The sequence below is a fragment of the Argiope bruennichi genome, chromosome 8 (genome assembly GCF_947563725.1).
Source record: "Argiope bruennichi chromosome 8, qqArgBrue1.1, whole genome shotgun sequence".
Taxonomy (NCBI): domain Eukaryota; kingdom Metazoa; phylum Arthropoda; class Arachnida; order Araneae; family Araneidae; genus Argiope; species Argiope bruennichi.
In genome coordinates, this window is record NC_079158.1 from 111,135,441 (window position 1) to 111,158,646 (window position 23,206).

Sequence of the window (23,206 nt, forward strand, 5' to 3'; positions counted from 1 at the left end):
ATGGTTTCAAATATATTTGTTAATGTCCAATTTAAACAAGGCAGATGATTTTCAAAATTTCTGCGCTGAGTAAACTGATAATTGCATAAAATGCTTTCAAGTTAAATCTAATAAATAAGAATAATTTTCCACTGATTTTGAATAACTTTAAAGTCCTATATATATATATAAGGTGTAGTTTTACAGTTATGCTTTTGTAATTACATAATACATTACAGTATTAAAACAGTACATATGTATTAATTTGTCTGTGTATCCTGGACGCCTCTCGTAAGTACAAAGAACTTTTCTGTTTTCATTAACAAAATGCATTTTAGATTAGTTTTGAGTGATATACTAAAATATTAAGCGTTAGTTAAACATTTCCTGCTGTTTATTTTACGTTTCATTGTATATAAAACGATTTTTCAAAGTTGGAATGACTGTTTTTTCTTTTGCTATACCCGTTTTTAGTTTTTTTCTGATTATCCGCGATTTTTGTTATCCGCGGCGGTCGCGCCACCCAATTCCGCGGATAATCGGGAGTGTACTGTATATATATATATATATATATATATATATATATATATATATATATATATATATATATATATATATATATTCCTTACTAAATTGTGAGTTTTGAGAAATTTTCATATTTCATTCTGCTTTATATTTATGCTTTTTAATATTCCTGTAAAGAAGTAAAACGTAAATATATAATAATAGAAAATCAAAGAAAAGTCCATGACACTCTGGAGAACAATTCCTTGCACAGTTTTCAATATCATTGTGGCATAACGAGTTTGCAATTAAAATTATAACAAATAAATAGTTTGTTTACACTTACTCTTAAAAGAATCAGTATTTACATGATCTGTTTCGTTTTTCATTAAAAAAATTATGAGTTTTTTATATCTTATTTGTATTGTAAAATATGCACTTGTATCAAATCGTTTAAAAATGCGAATATATGTTTTAAAATTATGTATCTCATAGATCCTCTTTTTTGAAAATTCAGCTCGAACTTAAAATTTCCTCTCTCATTTTCGTTCTGTTTAAATTTTACTTACTCGAAATAGAATTCTGTTCTCTTTTTTTTAATAATCTCAAGTCGCGAATAATTAAGATAAAAAAAGTAAACCTAATAAAAAAATAATTCTGTTTTTTGAAGAATTTTTATATTGAATTATAAACAATTTGTATTTTATTATAGCTTTATTATGTTTATAAACAACTTTTCTGTTTAAGACATAAAGCTTGTGAAATATAGGCTTTTCTAACATTTCCATTAATTCTATTAAACATTGGGCATAAACTACTACGCCAATAGAAATATTTCAATTTATTTTCCTGTTCATCTAAAGCCTGTATTAAAAATTGTTGGCCCAGGATTTTTTTTTTCTAATCTGATCATTTAAATTAATCCCATTTTAAATTATTTATCTTTACAAGGCTGAATTAGGACCAACAGTCGATCCATACATGTTTTAAAATGTCGTATTTGTGTTGCTTTAGGTAAGGAACTTTGAAATATTATTTTAAAATGTTAAAAAAAACCATTACAATATTTTTTTTCTTATTTTCTATAATCAATCTAAACATTTTGGGACAGCTGAACAATTTTTTATATGTTTTATTTTGTTTAAAAAGAAACCGAAATATTTGCCATAAATCAAGCTGTTTTTTACAATTAAATGCATGGCAGACTTTTTCCTCAATAAAATCTTTAAATCAATAGAAATCTTTAAATCAATTTCTTCAATAAAATCTTTTTTCTCAAGCCTGTAATTAAAAGCTGCCACTTCTACTAGTGTTCATCTGACCACAATTTATGTCGATCGTTCTTCAATTTATATGCATTTATAGAGAAGGCTTTGGGCTAACTATTATGCATTTCGATAGCTTTACAATTTTTAAGACATTATGTCAATGTTAATCCATAACTGGAGGCACGAATTTTCTTACGTGGTCAAAAACATGGAATCACTCCACTGTTTTTTTTTTTTTTTTTTTTTTTTTTTTGTCTTTTGTAAACAGCATTGGAATTTATTTTGAAAACGCAATATATTCTGGAAATCATGTAATTACCAAAAATATTAAATTAAGTATTAATATTAAAAATGCTAAATGTTATAATATTAAATGTTGGAAAGACATTATAAGAAAAATCTAAACAATCTTTTGATGAGTACTTACTTCGTTTAGTATGTATTATGGGATGACACTAAAGTTAATAACTGTTTGAATTGAGCAAATAAAAATGAAGAACCCAATACGGATTGCAATGCGAATATGTAGAAACTAACTGGCGCGTAATATTTTTTCAATCACAGTTTCAGTGATGTGAAGTCAGTGACAACATAAATAGTAAACGAAAACTTTGAAAAGAATAACTCGGTTATATGAATGTGTTCAAACTTGGACTACTGCCAAAATACTGCTAAAAGTACTACTTGAGGAGATTATTGTATTCAATGACTGAAAAGCCGGTGTCCTAGCATAGGGGTAGCTCGTCTTCCCTGTGATCTGAGCGTTCTGGGTTCGAACAACGGTTTGGGCATGGTTATTCTTCATCTGTTCTATCTGTGAGACGTGTGAATGTGCCCCCCTCTAAAAAGGGGTTGTCCATGCGAATGTGATGCGTGAGTAGCAAACACGTACTCTTGGTTCTAGTTGGTGCTACTGAAAAACAAGAAACGCGCCCTCGGCTTAAAATCGCTGACTTCGTGAACGAGCTTGTCCATGGCGAGTGCCATTAGAAACAACAACAACAAGGATTAAAAAAAAACGAGATAATCAGAGCCAATAAACAAAGAGGAGTCATTTGACTCCCGTTTCCAGTTATGGGTAAGCTTTTATATTCGAATAAAAATGTGCAGTATTATTTAAGGATGTTAAGAAATCTTAGTAGCATTAGTTTTTCTTATTTGATGATATAAATCGAAAATTCAAACATTTTTTTAAAAAATATTTTTTAATTTACTTTAAAAAAAGTGAAAATATATGCAACAAAACTAGCTGTGTTGATCAAGTACAATCAATATTAAAATACAGTACACTCCCGAATATCTGGTTCGAAACTATCCGGCTTCCGTACTATTCGGCTAGTTTTGTTTTATTGTAATTAAATAAGAAAGGCAAGGCGTCTATTAAGTTATCTATAAAGGACTTTTTCAAAACCTAAAAACTGTAAGTTTTGACTCTCCTCTTAGTTACCTATTCACATCTGTTTAATCATTTATCAGTGAAATATAAAAACTGTTTGAACCAATGTTCTTAAGAATAAGGCATACGATTTACGTTAATTATTTTTCCTGCATTTAAGTTGGGAATTAGAGAATTTATGTTAAGATGTGAACAGTTTATATCCTTTAACTTATTTTTTCTCCAATAAATTCTTGAAACGTGCAGTGCAGTGTATAAACATTTATAAACTACCAGACGAAGCTTTCAATTTTAACTAGGCATGTTACCGCCAACTGCTTCTATGATTCACCGGATGGCAGCTGAGAAAAATGGAAAGCTTAATACTCAATAAGAAGTGAGAAAATACGTATTATAACAATGAGTTTTGGTATAAAAATTTTGCCTTCTGATATTGGTGGGCAAAGAAATAAATTCATCGAACTCCGGCCTATCCGGCTTTTTTGTTATCAGGCCTTCCCTTCCGCCACATTAGGCTGGATACTCGGGAGAGTATTGTACTTAAAGATTCAGCTTGGCCTGAAACAGAAAGTGAATTATCGGACTTCGGCTGAATTTTGATCTTCAACAAAATAAGGTCAGTTGAAAAATTGTTCAATAGATTTATTTGATTAACGTAACCAAAGTCCAATGCTCTCCATGCTGGACCGAATTTCGTATTCAGCTTTCTTTTTGTAATATCAGATCGTACCATTTAATTCTTATCGCCCATATTTCCCGCTCTTGCCCACCTGCCCTAAATGGCGACGGCATTTCCTCCTCCGGGGACGATTCACCGTAAACTTGACTTCTGACAGAAATTTTAATTGCCGCATTATGCATTTTTAAGAGCGGGAAAAAAAAGAGTTGATATTCAAGCTTGCATCTTTGTAGATTGTTTGTATTATCGCTGAATGTCATTACTCCTATAAAAAGGGAAAGCACCGTAATTGAGGAAAAAGTGCTAAGATTTAGACTGCCACTTTGAATGTTGCACGTTACGACCAACGTATTATCCTTGAAACAGAATTTTGACCCCAGTGAGCCTTTATAGTCCTTCATTATATTTAGATGGTGTAAAGATGTTCAAATTCTGAAAATGTCCCTAAGGCACAGAGATGGCTTCATTAGGCATGCGCGTCAGAATTTTAATGCAACAGTTCCAATTCTAGTGCCTATAAAATTTATTTTTATATTTAGATTTAGAGGTCATAAGTATGTTAGCTGAAATTGAAACTGAAACATTTTTATGGTGCACTATTTTCTTCAATTTATTTATAGTAACTGGAAGCGTTTACTAAATACAAACAATTTAATTAAAGGGATTTTGATAGGTATTTGCACTAGGTTAAATGAACTTTTACTTCAAAATTCGGTTTCTTTTCTTATAACTTAGAAGCAAGATGGTTAGTCGAATGACTAACTGATAGCCTGTTGTTTTTGTTTAGTCGATGTCTGTTAATATAAGCAAACCTGACTCATTCGAAGCTGAAGAGACTACATTAAAATCGATTTAGTTAAAAATTCGAATTTAGAAAAAAAGGGTAAAAATATTTGTAGAAAAAGAAAATGGCAAATTTTAAAATAAAAATTGTAAGTGAAGATTCGTTTTTAATATGTAAAAGTTTTAATTAATAATACATGATTTATAAATAAGTAGTAAGTGTTATAATTAAGGAATCATTGAAAATTTTGGAATAATAAGCTCAAAAAATAAATAATTTTATTAAATAGCATGCAATAAAGAGTTTGAATACAAACATTGCACAATTAAATTTCATAATAAATCGTACAATACACGCAGGCTTTAAGCTTTTGTGAATGCGAAATTTTTCACTACTTTTTTTATTGAATACATAAAACTGTTGTAAAATATCAAATGATTTTTTTTTATTTAAAAATATTCATTTATGGTCACTGACCCAAGTTATTGATTTGTTTAATTGACGAAATAATGCAGAAATAAAAGAGTTTCTGTTACAATTTTTAGTTTTTATATAACCAAAAACATTCGAATTATAAACGATTTTTTAACATCATGCCAATAGGAAATTTCAAGAAATCGAATTACAGACAAAAACATATTAAAAATGCTTAAATTATCCAAATTCAATTTTATTTAAACAATAATAAAAACACTAATAAACATCATATTATTATTATTATTTGAATTTTTCAACGAATAAATTAACAATTTTAGGAACAACTTCGGAAATTTTATTATAAATTTTTAGTAAGAGAATTATAAATCAATAGATGTTTAATCTGTAGGTATAAAAATCCTTGAATTCTAATGAAACGTCCAATATTTTTTTAATAAACTTTTATTCGGTTTTTTTTTTTTTTTTTTTTTTTTGCTCAAAAATAATTTTTAATGAAAGCAGAATGAATAAGTAAAATGAAAACTATTTTATTTCTTTATTTTCTTATAATTTCACGACAATTTATTAACAGTCAAAAAAGCAAATTTTGTTTGTTGCAAATGTTAATATCTGAAAAACTTGATCATACTGGCAACTATTAACATTTTAGGCACGAATGAAAAGAAAAAAAGAATGAAACATTTTCATTTGACTAATGTTATTCAAGATATTTCTTAAATAATAGCTAAGTGCCTTAATACTATTTTTCTTTTAATTTTTTTTAATATCAGTCGTATTTATAATATTTTTTAAATTTAATACTACTTTTTCATTATTTATTTATTCCAGTGTTTCTTTAAGAATAGAACGAAATATGTCTCAATCAGATGTTATCAAGTCAAATGTATACCGAAATAAAATGCGACCGGTTTAAATTAATTAAATTATGTCCCACTCTGTAGCTTCAAAAAAACTGAAATTTTAATTGAAATGGAGGCATTTTAAGTCGAAGTCATATGAAGAGACTTGGCACATAAGCTAATATTTTTCTCTTCAAATTTTTTCATAATATTTATGTGAAGATGTTTTAATCTGTTAGATTTAGGCTTCGCCTAGTCATACAATGAAACACACACAAATTATGGAACTTTAATAGTATTATTATGGAATTTAGAAGCAGTCTCATTGAAATCTTGAATGAATACCAAAACCAAACATGTCGAAATCTTGAATGAATAATTATGAAAGTTGAATGTCATAATTTTCATTTTTTTGTTTGAAAACTGAATGTCACATCACAACTTGATTAATTATAAATTAATTTGACTGAATCAAATTTGATACAAGCCAGCTGAATAAAAATCTTTAAAAGTTAGAAAAAATTTCATTTATTTTGAAGACATTGTGTTTATTTGTCGTTTTCAAAAATTTGTTAATAAATGATAAATAAAATAAAATTTAATAAAATAATAAAATAAAATAAAAGTAAGAAAACTATTTCTTTTTCTGATAAAAACCTTTGTCTCATTTTATTACTTTCTTAATTTAACGACTAACTTCACATCAGAATAATCATGCGGTTTTACCAAAATTTTAAATGAAATTTCAGGAAACACTTTGGACTTTTCGAAACTGAACAATATGATTCTGGAAACTTACAAAAAGCAAACCGCCAAATAAATAAAGTTAATGCTGAAATAAACTTCCGTATACGCTGGAATTTTGGCTCTTTTATAGCGAAAGAGATTTAATTCAATCTTCGCGTGCACATTTCCTAAAAAAAAAAAGTTTCACATAAAACATTTCCGGGCCATTTATGCAGCTTTATCTACAGCGAAGTTTACAGAAAAAGTAGCGCTATTGTTTCAGATATGGAAAAATAGATTATAACCGGTGAAGAAAATTATATGAAAATGATTTCTGGATTTGCCGATACGTTTTCTAGAAGGTAGAACAAAGAATTTTTGTTTGATTTAGAAATCTTGATAGAGACGTTATGTTCAATAACCTCGCACGTGCATAATTTATTCCATTGTATTCGCCAGAAACAATGATTGGGTAAATTGTTGCTTTTTCTAAAGAAAACAGCTTTTGTACACCTGTCGATAGAAATAAAATAAATCAATAGAATATTAGCTTTATTATTTTTATGCATATCAATAAAGTCGTCTGGAGTAATTTTTAAAAGTAATTTAGATAATATTATTTCGTTTGTTTCAATATAAAATAATTTATTTAGTGAAAGGTAGCTTCGATTTCTTAAAGGCTTTATTTTCTTTTATCTTCAATTCACCTTTCGTTTTCTTCGATCATTTTCAATTCCTGTTTCATTTTTCTCTGCATTGTTTATTTAAATTTGATGATTGTTTATATAAATCAGCTTAATGCAATTCATCTTATAGTTCTTAAATCCGCTTTGAATTTGATTTTATAAAAATATTGCTATTTGCTACTGCCAGATTTTTTTTGTTTTTTGCTTTTTCTTTCTTTATTTAAATTTCTTTGTTGTTTATATAAATAAGATTTATGCAATTCATATTGTAATTTTTTAAAATCTGTTTTAAATTTTAATTTAAAAATCAATTACTATTTACTACTACTTGGTTTTATATAAATTGGATGCATATTATTTATATAAAAGTTTTATATATTTTTATATAAATCGGCTTACATCAATAATGACATTAATAATAGTTTTATATAAATTGGCTTGGTTCAGTAATTATATCTGTAATTAATATGATTTTGTAAATCGTTGATTATTTGAATTAAATATTTTTTTAAAAAAATTGAAGAGCTCATATTGCCTTTACAGCTCTGTCTGAACAACACATAATCGACAATAAGGAAGTCATTTCTTGCCTAGCTATATATGTATCTAGGCTGATATCTTTCATCATTTTGATCAAAAATTACGTAATTATTAAATATGATAACCCATGACTAATTATAATAAATTTTTTTTTTAAAAAACCTGAGGAGAAATGCTATACTTTGTCATCTATTCGAACAAATCATGTCCAACGAAACAAAACCTTGTTCAGGCTTATCTTCAATATGATGTTTAAATTGACACTCTCTGATTTGTTGCTTTAATGCCTAATTGTAAACCAGACACCAGTTACTATTTAAGGAATTTTGGATTTACTTTTACGTACTTAAATGTATAAATATTACTGTCCAAAAAGGGGAAGTAATTCCTTGTATAATACTTCTTGGAAAAAGTGCAGTACAATAATTAATCTAGAAAACAAGTGGCACTAGAATTATTTTATGTGAATATTACAAACACAATATTGCACGGAAATTTGCATTTTGAAGAAGTTTTCGAATTGCATAATAGCTTCGAGTAAAAGTTAAACGGTCCAGACATCACAAATTTGGAACAACAGTCGGTTGTCAAGGAGACACTGAACCGGCATCTAACTATAAAAACTTTCGAACCTGATGAAAGTGCGGATTTTGACCCTTTAACAGATTTAATGCCCCCGAGCATGCGCATACGATTAATCTTTGATGGAATTAGGTTTCGAAATTGCAGCTGCCCATCTTGGACCTTTTTCTTCTAAAAAAATCAGCATGGATCAATCCAAAATAGAATATGAATCGTTTTCTATTAAATAAAATTATTCTGGTTATATAAAATAAAATTTTCGATAAGCTTTCCTTTTAAATTCAAGATAATAAAGATTTTTAGGTGTGCACATTTTATTTTCATTAATAGCAAAAACTATTTATTATGTCTTTCAAAGGGCACGCTATTAAACTTTTGTTCAAAATGCAGTAATTTTATTATAATAATATGAACCGAAACCTAGATGAAATTTAAAGAATGAAATAATAAATAAAGATGGCGATTTATTATTTTATTCTTCATTTCACAATGTTTATAATATCAGCTTATATTGATAAAATTAGAAACATATTAAAATTTCTCATTAACTCCTAAATCATTGAATACGTTTGATAAGTACAGCATTTATATTCCAGTAACCCATCTTAGATCACTAAGATATATGAATTAGAATATATTTCTTGAATTTTTATCGTATCGTATCGAATGTAGCAATTAAAATTTGATTTCATATTATTGATATTATGATATTTACATCGATAGATTACAGTTCTTAGAACTAATTTTTTTCCCCTTTATTTCAGTAGCACATCCTATTTTTCCTTCTTTAAAAAAATAAGTTTGTAAGTAAAATTTAATTTTTATTTGCTTTCATAAAAAATTATATTAATTTCAGTTGATGCGATTTCTGATTTTGAATTTGAATTAAATAACTATGAATTAATTTATATCCTTAACAAATAAATTTAATTAAATAATTGCAGATTAATTTATATCTTTAAAATAATTTTCTTTTGTAATGTCAAGTATCACGCTTCCGAATGACTTCTTTAATTGTTTATATTTAATAAGAATATATCGAGACTAATGCGAAACTAAAAAATTTATTGTATTTTGATACTGTCAAGAGAGTGAAATAGCAGAAAAGATTTAGATTTAAATCACCAAAATTAAAACTGTGACAAATCATGATCTATAGAAAAAACAATGAAAAGCGGTGTTTTTTACCCTGCATCAAGATCAAAGTCATTGCCATGATAAATTTCTTACAGATAGCACCACAAAATATAACCATAGCGAATCCTCAAAATTTAGCTTTTGAATCTGGTATCTATAGAGTAGTATATAATTTTATAATTACACTTCTAGTAATAAAGATGAATGGATGTGTATTTGTGTGCATGTTGGCTGTGTTCGCATTTGATCTAGATAATGTAAATTGGAGGGTAAAAATGTGAGCTTTGAAAATTTTTTAATTAATCAAAAATTAAATAACATTTGTACGTTTTTCTGCGATAACTTCCAAGAATATTACAGCACGAATTTTATTTTTAATTATCTTAAATTTAAAAATTAGCATTTCATTTATTATCAATTTATTTTCTGCCTTATAATTTTTCAACTTTTTATTAATTTTTTAAAAATTATTTAAAGCATATTTTACTATAATGTATTGCATTGTTGTTAAACTAAAACTCAAACCATTTTCCTTATTGCTATTAATATTTCCTCCAAGCCTTTTTCCTATTGTTGACTATGAAGATATCAAGATTCGGCTTATGTTAAGCAAGTTTCATTGTAAAGCATAATTAGTTTTAATATAAAATTTTTAATGAAATTTTCCAATTATTGTACTTATAATTAACGTTAAACTTCAGAATAATATAATAGTGAAAATATTTTAAACATTGTTGCCTTTTCCATTGATATAATTGAATGTTTAATAACATAGGAAATTAGGCAAATGCATACCACATACACATAACTATGTTAGGCTTCTAAAAATAATATACATTCTTTGTCTATTGAAATTTGAAGTTTAAAAACATTTTACCTAGAAAGATCAAATTTCCATTGGTCATCCTCGGCAAAAATTCAAAATCACTAAAATGTTCAATTATTGCATTGAAAATATCTGCAATATTAATCCCAGCAACACAGCTGGTCGACAAAGGCGGCTAATCACATTATGCTTACAATTCACGAATACCATCTAGTTAAAAAATAGCTTTGATCTGAATGACATAAAAAGAAAAAAAGTGTACGTGACAGCAACCTAAAAACTTTCCATCTTTATGTCCTCGTAAACGTATTCACCCCTTTCCCTTCGTTCAGTCTCACGAACTGCAGAGGAATATTAAGCAGAAAGAAGACATCCGTTTATAGAGTGTAAATTGTCTCGTTTTCCATTTCGATGGACCTGTCCATATACGTCATTTCTAGTTCACTGACCACTCGAAAATGACCGCTAAATATTTATATGTGTCAATTCTATTAAAAGAAAGAAGAGTCAAGTGAGGAAAGGTGAAGACGTTTGCTCTTTTTTATTTCGATATGTGGAACACATATCCATTTTATTTGAATTATTTGGTTTCTTGTTTAGAATGCATTGCAGCCGTTTTATTCTTTGTCTGTGCAGGATACAGACAGTCACAGTTAGCATTTGTCTAGTTACTGGCCGTGACCATGACAGAGACGCCGATTCAACTAGTTTATTTATTCAGTCTTGTGCAAATTAACCAGGAAAAGACAGATTCAAAATATCTTTATTTTATAAAATATTATAAATAAATTTCGAATTTATGTAACATTTATAAAGAGGCTTAGAAATGGCTGAAAAAAATATTCATTCTAATTTCAGTTGCGTAATTTTGTTTTGGTTTATTTGAAGCTTGTTTTACTGAAATGCATTCCTTTTTATATTCTTTCTTAATTGAAAAAAAAAATCGCAAAAAATCTCTAGTCCAAAACAACATACTATCATAATATTATGTTAAACAAATTATTTTAATCATCTATATAGCTAATTAATTGTATCGACGTCGTTTTTAAAAATACGTAAAACTAAATCAAAATAATTGAAAATATGAAACACTTTCAAGTTTGGAACAAAAGTGCGTAAAAAAATTTTGGAAATTAAATATTTTTGCAATTTAAATATGTTCTATATTTGAATTTCAATAGTGAATGGATTATAAATGTCGAATAAAATTCATTAATATTATAATAAAAATTTTATAAAAATAAAACTGGCATCACTGAAACGCTAATTATTTTTGAAATTTGAATAAGTGTAAAATGATATCTATGTTATAATATCATTTGAAATTCTGAAGACAAACATTAAAGTTTATATTTTTAATAAATTAAAATATAGCTAAAATTTTTAACAATTTTCTTATTGAACAACTATTAGACAGTAAATAATTAAGTACCAAATTAGTTAACTCTAAATATAAGTATTTAACCCTTTCTAAGGCCGTGGGAAGTATGCTTCCCACCAAATTTATCAATCTTTGTATGAAATTATGTAGGTTGGCATCAGTTCTGACACATTTTTTTAGTAAGTCAGAAACTTAGATGTTTTAGTTCTTCATCTTACACAAAATGATGTGTCTTGATTTGTTACTTAATTATTAATTAACCAAATTAATTAATGAATCAAATTAAATGTATCTAATAAGCTAAATGAATCCCTTTTCTTATTCTAATTTCAAGCCTAAAAATATTTTAACATAATATGACTAGAAAAAAATTGCCCTTTAAAGGGTTAAGTTAATTTTTAAGTATCTAAGTAATATTATTAATAGATAGATATTATTTATAAATATCTAAGTACGACTTTTTCATGACGCAACACGCTGTTTACAAGATTGTAATACAATCGAAAAACACAATCATGTTGGAAAGTACAATTGAAGGTTCTTTAGTGATGCGATGTCAATGCTTTCATTGTACATGTATGTATTAGAGATTTAATGTAGTCGTCTTTAATCAAAATTTACTGTAAATGCAAATTATTCTAATTTGTTATCGATTGAGTTTTGTAATATCAGTCGCGTGTGATGAATTTGATTCATTACTAAAATTATACTATCTCTAATCAAAAAGGAAAAATATGAAATCAAATCAAACCGGAATTCTATTAATCATATACATCGCTGCATAACTTTATTTTCAAAATTTAAGATCTTGGTAGCAAAGTTTTGCTACTAACTCTTCCTAAAACTCTATTGCAAACCTTTACAGAGATGCTGAAGTGTCATTGAAACATAAACATTTTTTTTTCAAAGAATGAAAACTAAAAGTTTTTAGGTACCATCATGAAGTAAAAAGAAAAAACAAACAATTTTTAAAACAGCGTGATTCACTATCAACCACTTTTTTTTTTGTATAAATTCAAATTCTAGAAAAATAAAAATATTATCTCGAAAACTAGGAAAAAAAAAGCAACTAGATAATTTTTTTTTTCAAATGTAAAAATAAGTTTAAATTAGACTAAAAGCTTTTTCTTTTTCTTACTGTATGTAACAAAAACAGCTTTGTTTATAAACAGAATCCAAATTATATTGCCATCATGCAATAGTTATAGCATTTGAGAATAGATGTACCAGGAAATTTTTCACATTTTAACGATGCCACAAGCACAAATCATAAAATTACACTTTTAAATATCGAGGTCAAAACAATTCTTAAAAAATAATAATAAGCTTGGAGGTGTTTTCTCCGAATATTAAAACCATATTAGCTCACACGAAATTTTTTTTTACTCACATAGGACAATTTATTACTCCCTCTAGCATACCAAACAGTCATTAACCGTTATCCTTGTCAAAATTTTAAAGGATTTTTATCTCAGGAAAATTTATTCCAACCACCGGTGTGTCCAATTACCTTACCAGGAAGTCTACTCAAACAAAAGAACAGGGAAAGCGTGCTAATGTACTTTTTAAGAATAGCAACTGTCTCGGCTTTCTCCGTTAATTGTTTACAGGGAAGCATTTGAGGGGAAACAATTTGCTCTCTAAATGCTTTTCAACACTTTGAACAGTGAAAGCAAACGGTCAGTGTTATCAAAGCGATTTGCAGGTGGTTTATGTTCGGAAGCCAATAGCCAATTGGCAACAGAGCAGAAAAGTTCTGAATTGGGCTTTCCCTGGTAGATTCGACCATGAAAAGAGTTGAACGAACCAGTGGCGAGGGAGGAAAAAAAATACAGAAAAAAATGCGGATTTATGCTTTGGTTGGTTATGTCTTTTTTTTTTTTTTTACTAACATTAGAGCCTCCTTCAATTTGAATCAACAGAGAAGTCAATTTTTTTTATTTATTCTCTTTTTCAACTTTGAAAGAGAATAATGGAGATTATGAAAGATGTAATTACATTTCTTTTGAGAACCGTTGAAAGAAAATTTCAACGCTCAAAGAAGTTTACCATCAAACAGCGAAGGAAAGTTATGGGAAAATATATGAAACAATCAAATCGGAAATGTTCATAGTAGCGGTTGTTTAGTTACGCTTGCTTTCTTTTTCTCTTTTTTCCCCCCATGTCTTCCAAAAAGTTGATGAAACAAAAGCTTTAGTGCATTTTTTCTTCGTATTTTCATGCTGTTGAGGTTCCGAAATGTGGAAAGAGATGTTTCCCGTTGTACTATTATGGACAGCGAAGGATTTTGGGAGATTTCTCAATTATTGTATTTTGCCATTGTTGGCAACTCTAATCAAATTTCTTACATTAAATTCAAATTGAATCATGCTATGTTGAAAAAAATATAATGCTAAATTTTTTTTACATAAAAATCTATTTATTTTTGAAGCGAAGTGAAAAATACTCAAAAATGGTGAATATAGTCACAGCTATTTTAACCTCTGAGTGCCAAGTTCAGCCTTAACTAATACAATTTTGTCTTTTAAAATATTAATATTTGAACGACCGCCCTTCGCTCAAAGATTACTTTTTTTGTAAAATTGTTTTTTTTTTCTGAGAAAATATTTAGACATGAATCACACACTGATTACATATGAATATTTTTAAATCTTACATCTACCAACGCCATTTCATAAAATTTTTAGGTACCAATATGTTGTCATCTTGTGGCAAAAATGCTAGTAGAATATGTATATATATGCAAAATCGCCTTTCTTTAGGAATAAAAACCAAAGCCTTATTTAAATTATCTAAATATTATATTTAGAGCCATTTTCGAGATGCACAAAATAAATTTTTATAGATAGTATATATGCAAGTATTGGTAGTTTAAAGTTAAAGATGAGAATAAGAATGAAGCTCTAATACTCGTTGCCATTAAGATAATTTTATGGATGAAAAATAAAAATAAATGTCTGTTTTTCACTTGCATTTCCTTTTTGTTTTGCTTGTGCTGTTGAGAATATGTTATTTTTTTTCTGCGATGTTGAGTTAAAATTTTCTATTTTAAAAATAAGTTATTAAAGGATGTATTTATTATAATTTATGAATCATTTACTCAACTAAAGTTTGGTGTTCCTGAATGGCAACGACTGTTTGTTGGTCATAAGCCATACTTAAAAATAAAAACGACTCTTGAAGCTTTTTCTCAAAAATTTATTCAAGAAATAAAAATAAAAAAGAATTTTATCAATTTTTTTTAAAAAATAATTTTTTAAAAGGTTAATAAAGATTAAAGTTTTTATGGTAATAATTGTTTTCCTTGTCAGTAGATTGTAAAAATATCTTTCTGCGTTATATTTCGATCAAATCTTGAAAGATAGATGATGAGAGAAACTTGGGCCGAACATTTGCCTCAAAATATCTTAGTTATTATAATGAGATATTTGAGAAACAGGGAATTAAAACGTTTTCCTTCGAATTTTAATTTCCATCGAAGAAGCGTGAAGAATTCGGAAATGACTTTTCTCTTCTAGGAGTTTGGTGCAAAGTTGATTTCCAGGACATTGAAACATATTTCGTATGAATAAAATAATAATTTGCTGCTTTTCACTATATATTACATTGCATAAATTAGAAAGTAATACACTAAAATAATAATTAAAATATTTTTATAAAGTTAACATTCCAATTGTAAAAATAATAGTTCATTAATCAAAAAAGACTGCATTGCTTTTAAACTTATAAAACACGACTTAACATGCTAATTACGAAAATGCGTGATTCTATTTTTCACCTTCTTCCATCTTTTATTGCAAAATCGATCCTAATATCACTATAATTTAATTTGTTCATCTAATTTGAACACAATAGATAAAATATTTAAGGAAGTATGTTGGTTTTGATTGTTGCTAGATCTCTTTGCAGTTTTTTAATGAGATTCAAAATATCCAACTCGTCTTGAATTGGTGGATGAGAAATGTTCAAAAGCCGCGTAGTATATTTACAAATGTATGTACTTCAGATTAAAACAGAGAAAAAAAAAACAAAAAAAAAACAAGCAGTTCGCTTTTGCAAAAGATAGTGATGTCCTAGGCTTGTGTACTCGTACCATTCGCAACTCTCTCGGATAGACCCTGATTTTTGCCATTTGATTACTATTTTCTACAAATTTCTAAGTATGTTGCAATAAAAACCTTCATATAGTTTTAAAAAAGTCTTCAAATAACCATTTAATTTCTTACTTTGATAAATCTACCCTGTTTCAGCTTGAATATTATATTCAGTTTTTTGACTGTGAAACCACAATTCTGGCCTACTTTAATTATAAATTCACATTTTATGTTGAATTTCATTATTACATTAATTCCAGAAGATAATCTTGTCTCTCAGTGAAGAACAATGCAAAATTCTCAGAACTTTCCAAGAAGAAAAAAAATCTGCGAATAACCGTTTGTGGAAAAAAGATTAAAATATGAAATAATTTACCAGTACATCCTGTTTTCATTAAGGTATTGCGATATTAAATTTAATCGCATTTCTGAATGCATTTTATAATAAAATAACTATTTTTTATTAATAGGGATTTATCAACATAAATGTTCCAATTGCTTAGTGAGATTAATTTTTCTTTTTAAAAATGAATGTTGAATTTTTAATAAAATATATTCATTCATATAGCTAAACTTAAATATGGTTATTGGATATTCATCTCTAGTCATTTTTATGACGATATTTTTCGTCACAATTTTCACTATTATAAATATTTTTTCAGTCCGTGGATCAACTTTCAAACATAATCAGATTGTAGATTTTCAAATTAGAATTATAATGGGTCAATTAAAATCATAATATACAAATTATAATCATAATGGGCAAATTAAAATGAAACTCGTGATCTTTCTCGCATTTTATTAGTTGAAGTTTAAAATGTGCAGTTAGCGTTATAACAAATAGTTTAATAGCTAACATAATGCAATTAAAATTTTAACTTCCATCATTATCATTATTTTTAATGCTTAAAATTTGCTACAAAATGCAGTTGCATTCCATGTCATAGTGATTTGATAATAAAATTAGAATTAGTTAAACGAATTAATTAATTAGTATAACTTATTAGAATAATTTCATTCAGAAACTCTGTTTAAAAACTTTGGTGTCGTTAATTAGCATTTCAAATGACTAAAAAAAAGATAGGCGTCTGAAACACGAACAAAGCTGTAATCGCTACAGCGCCTTTCTGCTTCTAAAAATTGACAACTTATCGCTGAAATCTTTGAAACACAATGGACCTTAGCGAATGAAGTCGAAGTGTAGGAAATGAAATTAATTACCTTCAGAATGGGTGGCATACAATTCCAAATCAATGTAGTTAATCTATCGATTTGATAAGTATTCGAACAAGAAAGCTGTGATTGTGATCGAATTGATCCATTGGCTGTTGCAGAAGATATCGAATTATCGACTGTAATTATAAACCTCCCAACACTTTGTTGTTACTCAGATTTACAGTTAAGTAACGTTCACAATCCAGTTCCGCAACTGATTTCGATCCATCTGTATTTTTCCTCCCATACGAAAACACAGTAAAGTCGCAAACCGGGTTGTAAATAATGAATCCACAGTAAAACAACCAAGAATAAATTCTCTGTTTGAGTGTGACCAATATTTGCCAATTACTGTTTCTTTTTCCTCCTTTTTTTTTCGTTCGTTCGTTTTTCCTTTTTCCGTTTGAACAAAAACTTTAGTGAAAGCAAATCCGGAACGAAGCAAGTTCGATTGTTCCTCACGTAACGAGCAATGCTTCCCTTTTCCAGACATGACCCCGGTTATTACAGTAGCAGCTCGGTGGGGTGGCTCCTAGAACCCGCCACGCGGAAGCAATCATAATCGCTATTTGCATTTTTTTGCCGTCAATAATATCTCCTATTACTTCAGTTTAACTTTGACAGCGATTTCGAAAGGATGTATCGATGTAAATTGTTTTCATGGATTATCGGTCCGTAACAAGTGTCTTAAGTTGGTGTGTGGCCTTGACTGGTTTATATTCCTTGCCTTGTGTTTAATCGCCGTTGACGGGATTAAAGTGGAACTAATAAGACGAGTAATAGTGAGTTAATTTTTGAGTTATTTTAAGAATTCTGTGATTTCATATTTTTCTCCCTTGGGACTAGTGCAATATATTTATTATCCATGCGTAGTATATTTCGGTATAAGAGAATATGTATTTTTATTTTTGTGTTTTAGAGAATTCTGATGTTATATCTAAAATCATATGCATTTTCAAAGCTATTTTTAACCCTTACCGTGGCAAAATTGCTTTTTTGAAGAAAAACAAAAAAATGTATATAAAAATTATTTTATATACATTATTATTAATTATTATTATTATTATTAATGTATTAAAAATGTATATAAAAATTATTTAACTAAGTTAAAAATTATTTTATAGTGGTAGTATATTTTTATAAAGTTGTATGTATGGTATACTATACAAAATGAACATAAGGGTTAAAAAATTATGCATTTTAAATGTTTAATCGTAAAAAAAAAGACAAGGAAATCCTAAATTTTCTAATTGTCTGCCAATAAATTGAAAATTGCTTAATTGAATATAATAGCAAAATTAATAATATAAACATTCATTCTTTAAAGAGAGAGTTCGTTTTCGGTCAGTTTTAGAACTCCAAAAATTGCATTTTTTTAAAAGTAAATGAATTAGAAATCCTCTTTGTTTTGTATATTTCTGTAAAATTAGATATTGTGATACTATTTTTTCTCTAACATATTTAGAAAGAATTCTGATATTATTTTCGTCCCATTTTGTTTTCTCTTTTCATAAAATTTTGACTTCATTTTACAAAAACTTTGATTTCTTTTTACATTTTCTTTTTACTCAAAATTAATAATGTAGACATTCATTCTTTAAACCAGAGTTCGTTTTATAATTTTAAAACTCCAAAAATTATATTTCTTTTATTTAAATGAATTAGAAATCACCTTTGCTTAGCATATTTCTATACAACTGATATTGTGGTAATATTTTTCTGTTACATTTTTAGAAAAAAAATCAAATATTTATTTATTGCCCATTTTGTTTTACAATTTTACTGCTATTAAAATTTTGTTACAATTTCAGCATTTATTTTTAAATAAAAAAAATATAAATTTTCTAATCTTCAATTTTGATTTTTTTTTCTTTTACTATAAAGGGCCAATTTTTAATTCAAATTTTGCCCACATAATATTATTTATTATAATCGTATAATGAACATTAAAACAAAATAATTATAATCGTTTAATATTTAAAATGAATGTATATATAAATATTAAAATGAATGTATATATAAATATTAAAATGAATACATGTAATGACATATGTATGACATTAATATATCATAAAAGATCAGAGTTCTTCATACATTTTTTGAATTTTGATTACAATGCGAATTTGATTCCATTACCCAAAGGTGAACTGTTGTTTACTTAAAGTTATTGAATTTTAAATAATAATTCGATGCAGTTTGAGGTCCATATTACTTACTTTTAGATAAAATGAATTTTTTCGGCCTTCGTGAGATATTGATTTTAGCTTTCGAGAAATTTGCAATCTGAATTTCATTATTGCAAATTTTTACCATAATTCGTAATGATTATAATTTCATCAATTAATCCTTAGAAAATTACAAAGTTTGGCATTAATCCAGTAAATCAAATATTTCAATGATCATTATGAAAACTTTAAAATAATTTTTGTTTTTAATCAAATTACAATATCTAAATACGTGCGACTTTCATAAAATGCATTTGTAAATTTTTACAGGAAAGTTAATAGAGACTCAAGCTTTATATGTAATGTTTATATCATCCCATACGGCATGTGCGTGGTGCCTTTTCTTGCAAGCCATGTTGAATTAATATTCTTTTATTGCATTACGTTTAAATAGATGTAGAGGTAGTAATGGGAGGAGTTTATTGATTATTTGTCAATATTTGCCTCACATTTTTTTAACAAAATAAGTATAATTAAAGAAACTATAATGTAAAATAACTTGCTTGCAATTTTCAGATATTATTTTCTTATAATTTACCAATAAACTACTGCAAATACAGATCTAAAAGCATTTATTTGTTGGATGCCGGTTGAAATTAATTAAATACTTGTTGCCTCTGGAGACCAATTGGTTCGTCCGGGATATTGGTTATATTTAATATGAATTAAATTGATTAAATAAACTTCATGTCTATGATTCAGTGAAATTTTCATACATTAAAGTCGTGTTCTTTTCATTATATACATGAACATTTCTGATGGAGATTATTCACGGGCATCATTGTGTTTGAACATTTCTGATGGAGATTATTCACGGGCATCATTGTGTTTGAACATTTCTGATGGAGATTATTCACGGGCATCATTGTGTTTGAACATTTCTGATGGAGATTATTCACGGGCATCATTGGGTTATTAAGAATATAAACGTGTGGTTCATCTATTTTCCGTTGTTGTTGTTTCTTATGGCAGTTGCCACGGACAAATCCGCTACATCGAAGACAGCAATTTAAGCTGGACGGGGAACGTCTCTTGTTTTTAAAGTAGCTCCAACTAGGGTCAAGAGTACGACTTTGCTACTCACGCATCGCTCATTCGCTTGCACAACCCCTTTTTACAGGAGGGCACATTCGCGCATCTCACAGATAGAATAACGGAAGAACAACTATGCCTAAATCGAGACTCGAACCGGGGACGCCCAGATCACGAGGAAGACGCGCTACCTCTATGCCATGACGCCGGCTCGCCTATCTTCTTGACTTCCGTAGTATTATAGCTTCACTTTTTTATTCGTCCCGTATACTATACTGATGTTTAAGAGAATCCTTCTTCTTTAACTTGCAACAATGGGAAAAATCATGAGATTAAATGTTTGAGGAGGCGGGGGATGTGATTTGAATTTCAAAGAAATAGTTTTTAGAAATTAAGTAAAAAAATATATATATATATTTTTTCTGAATTCAGATAAAAATATTACTCCATTATTAAACCGTATCATTAAAAAGTAATTTTTTTTTTAACTTTTGGAAAGGTATAAAAATTATTTTTGTGCAATAACATTAGGATGTGGTAGTGGTTAGCTCGGTGTTGTGTTGGAACTCTGCCTCTTTTATTATTTTAATAAATATTTTAAATAATTAAAAATTAAATTGAATTTCGGCATTTTTCTGTGATAATTTCAAGAATATTTTTGCACAAAAACCAATTTTGCAACACTTCAAACTATAAAACCTTATTTGTTAAATGATGCCAATTTAAAAATCGTACAATTTTTCTTCTAAATTTTGACAATTTTGTTCATATATTTTCTTACCAATTTTCCAATAATAAATTGCATTGTGGTCCTGAAATATCATTTTTAATCAAATATTAAATTGCGCTCTTTACTTCCAGAGTTGAAAGTTAAAGAATAAGAATTTTTCAATGTCTGTCTAATTTACAATAAAATAAATAAATGAAAGGGGTTACAACTCAGTTAAATGTGGAATATGTGAAAACTTGAATCTAGATTTAATAGCGCAGTGGTATAATGCGATTGATCGCCGTTACATCATACTATTATGTATACAATGAACTGAAGGTATATAAAGCAAATAAATTACATAGCTCTAATATCTGACATCATTGCCCATTGAGTGTCCATTTCATATCCAGTGAGACATTATGGACATGAAATTATACTTAAACGATTTAACCGAAACTAAATATAACCAATATTCCAGTTGAACCAACTGGTCCACAAAGGCTACTAGTTTATTAATTTATTAGGCTCGATCATTAATGAGTAATAATAAATTAATAATAATGAAGTCGATCGTTCGTGCTATCTTTCTTAATTTCTTTTTAATAGCTTCTCATCTTTGAGTCCCGTTTAATCATAAATCTTGATTCACTCATACGATTTTTCCGGCTATTTCTTCACAAACAAATACGCCAATCTCTTATTTGTGAAATTGAGTGACAGGTTGATATACAACCTTCTTCACTAGGTGCTTAAGAAATGGAAATCCCATCCACGCGGAGCAACCCAGCCCATCGTGCCATAACACGAACACGCCGAGAGAACGGGTCCATTCTGAATCGTTCTGCAACATTAGAGTGCGACGGTGGCAGCGCATCTGTGTCACACGACGGTGTCGCCTTCTTCACCTGTTCGCTCCTCTATGCTTGGATGCTCCTTTGCTTCACGCGAATAGCCGAATAACGTGCACTTGCACTCAGCGAAGAGAGGGAGAAATATACTAGAGCGCTGTGATGTTCTAAAAAGCGTTTTTGATTGAAACATATTCTCCTTAGTAATTAGGTGGTTATTTAATGCAATGGAATTTAATCAATTCGGAGCTGATAGGGTGAAGATCAAAATTTGATCCGGAATATCGAACTTAAAAAACCCGATCTAAAAATAACTGTACAAGAGAAATAGCAACTTTCTATTTCGATTAAAATCGGCTTAAAAGACTTTCGATTTTAGCGTTTAAAAGTTTTCATAAATGATTGTTAATAAATGAAAAATAGTTTATATATATAAGTTACTTAATAATAAACTCAGTAAAGTTTTTTGATAATCTTAATAGTTATAGTTTCAGTAAATCAATCAATTTACTAAGTACTCTTTTAAAACACTATAAAACTGAACTGCAACAATCCAACAATCTATACTAATAATAAACATGAATGTGAGTGCATGTCTTTCTCTTTCTTTGTATGTGTTGGTTACTGCTTAGACTGCTTGACATACAACTACCAAATTTAGCACACACACACGTATATATATATATATATATATATATAATTTGAAATTTAAATTTAATTTATTATTTAATTAATTAATTAAAAATTTAGCTGAATTTCGGCGTTTTTTCATGATTACTGCCAATAATATTACTGTACAAAAAGGATTTTTGCACAATAATATATTGTACAAAAAAAATTTGCTAATGAGATTGCATACTAAATTTTAATTTTCTAAATCGTTACATTTTAAAGTTATTTCAATTACACGCATGGGAATGTACAGACTGATAAATGGTCGACCTTTTAAAAGATTCGGTTCAAAATATACGAATAGGCAGTTCAAATGCTAAAATTGTGTACTAAATATTATCTGTCTAGCTATTTATGATTTGCAGGTATCGTATTTATTTGCAATATAATAAACAAAGAAATTACTCGTAAATGGATTTCATTCAAAATTTGATAGAAATCTGCAAATTTGACACAAAGAACCCAAATCAAATTTAATCTGTGGAAATTATCCATTTCATTCAAAGTCTTTTTGAAATATTGTGTTCACAGACAAACCGATGTAATTCCAAAAATATGTTTTTAGTGTTCAGAGACGTCTGAAACGTAAAAATTCATCAAAATCTGGATCCCATTTTTAATGATTACAACACTTGTTCTTTGT

General features: G+C 28.0%; 1 protein-coding gene across 3 annotated transcripts in view; it reads left to right on the forward strand.

The window, feature by feature from the left end:
- Positions 1-23,206, forward strand: part of LOC129981972 (uncharacterized) — a 76,008-nt gene that overhangs the window by 22,906 nt on the left and 29,896 nt on the right. The window contains exon 1 of one of the 3 annotated variants that reach the window (XM_056093050.1): positions 3,652-3,763. The exons of 1 other annotated variant lie outside the window; for it this stretch is intronic. The gene's annotated coding sequence lies outside the window, so the exon portion shown is untranslated. Of the gene's footprint in view, positions 1-3,651; positions 3,764-17,687; positions 17,857-23,206 lie in introns of those variants that run through there. One more of the 3 variants, XM_056093052.1, reaches the window with a different exon arrangement.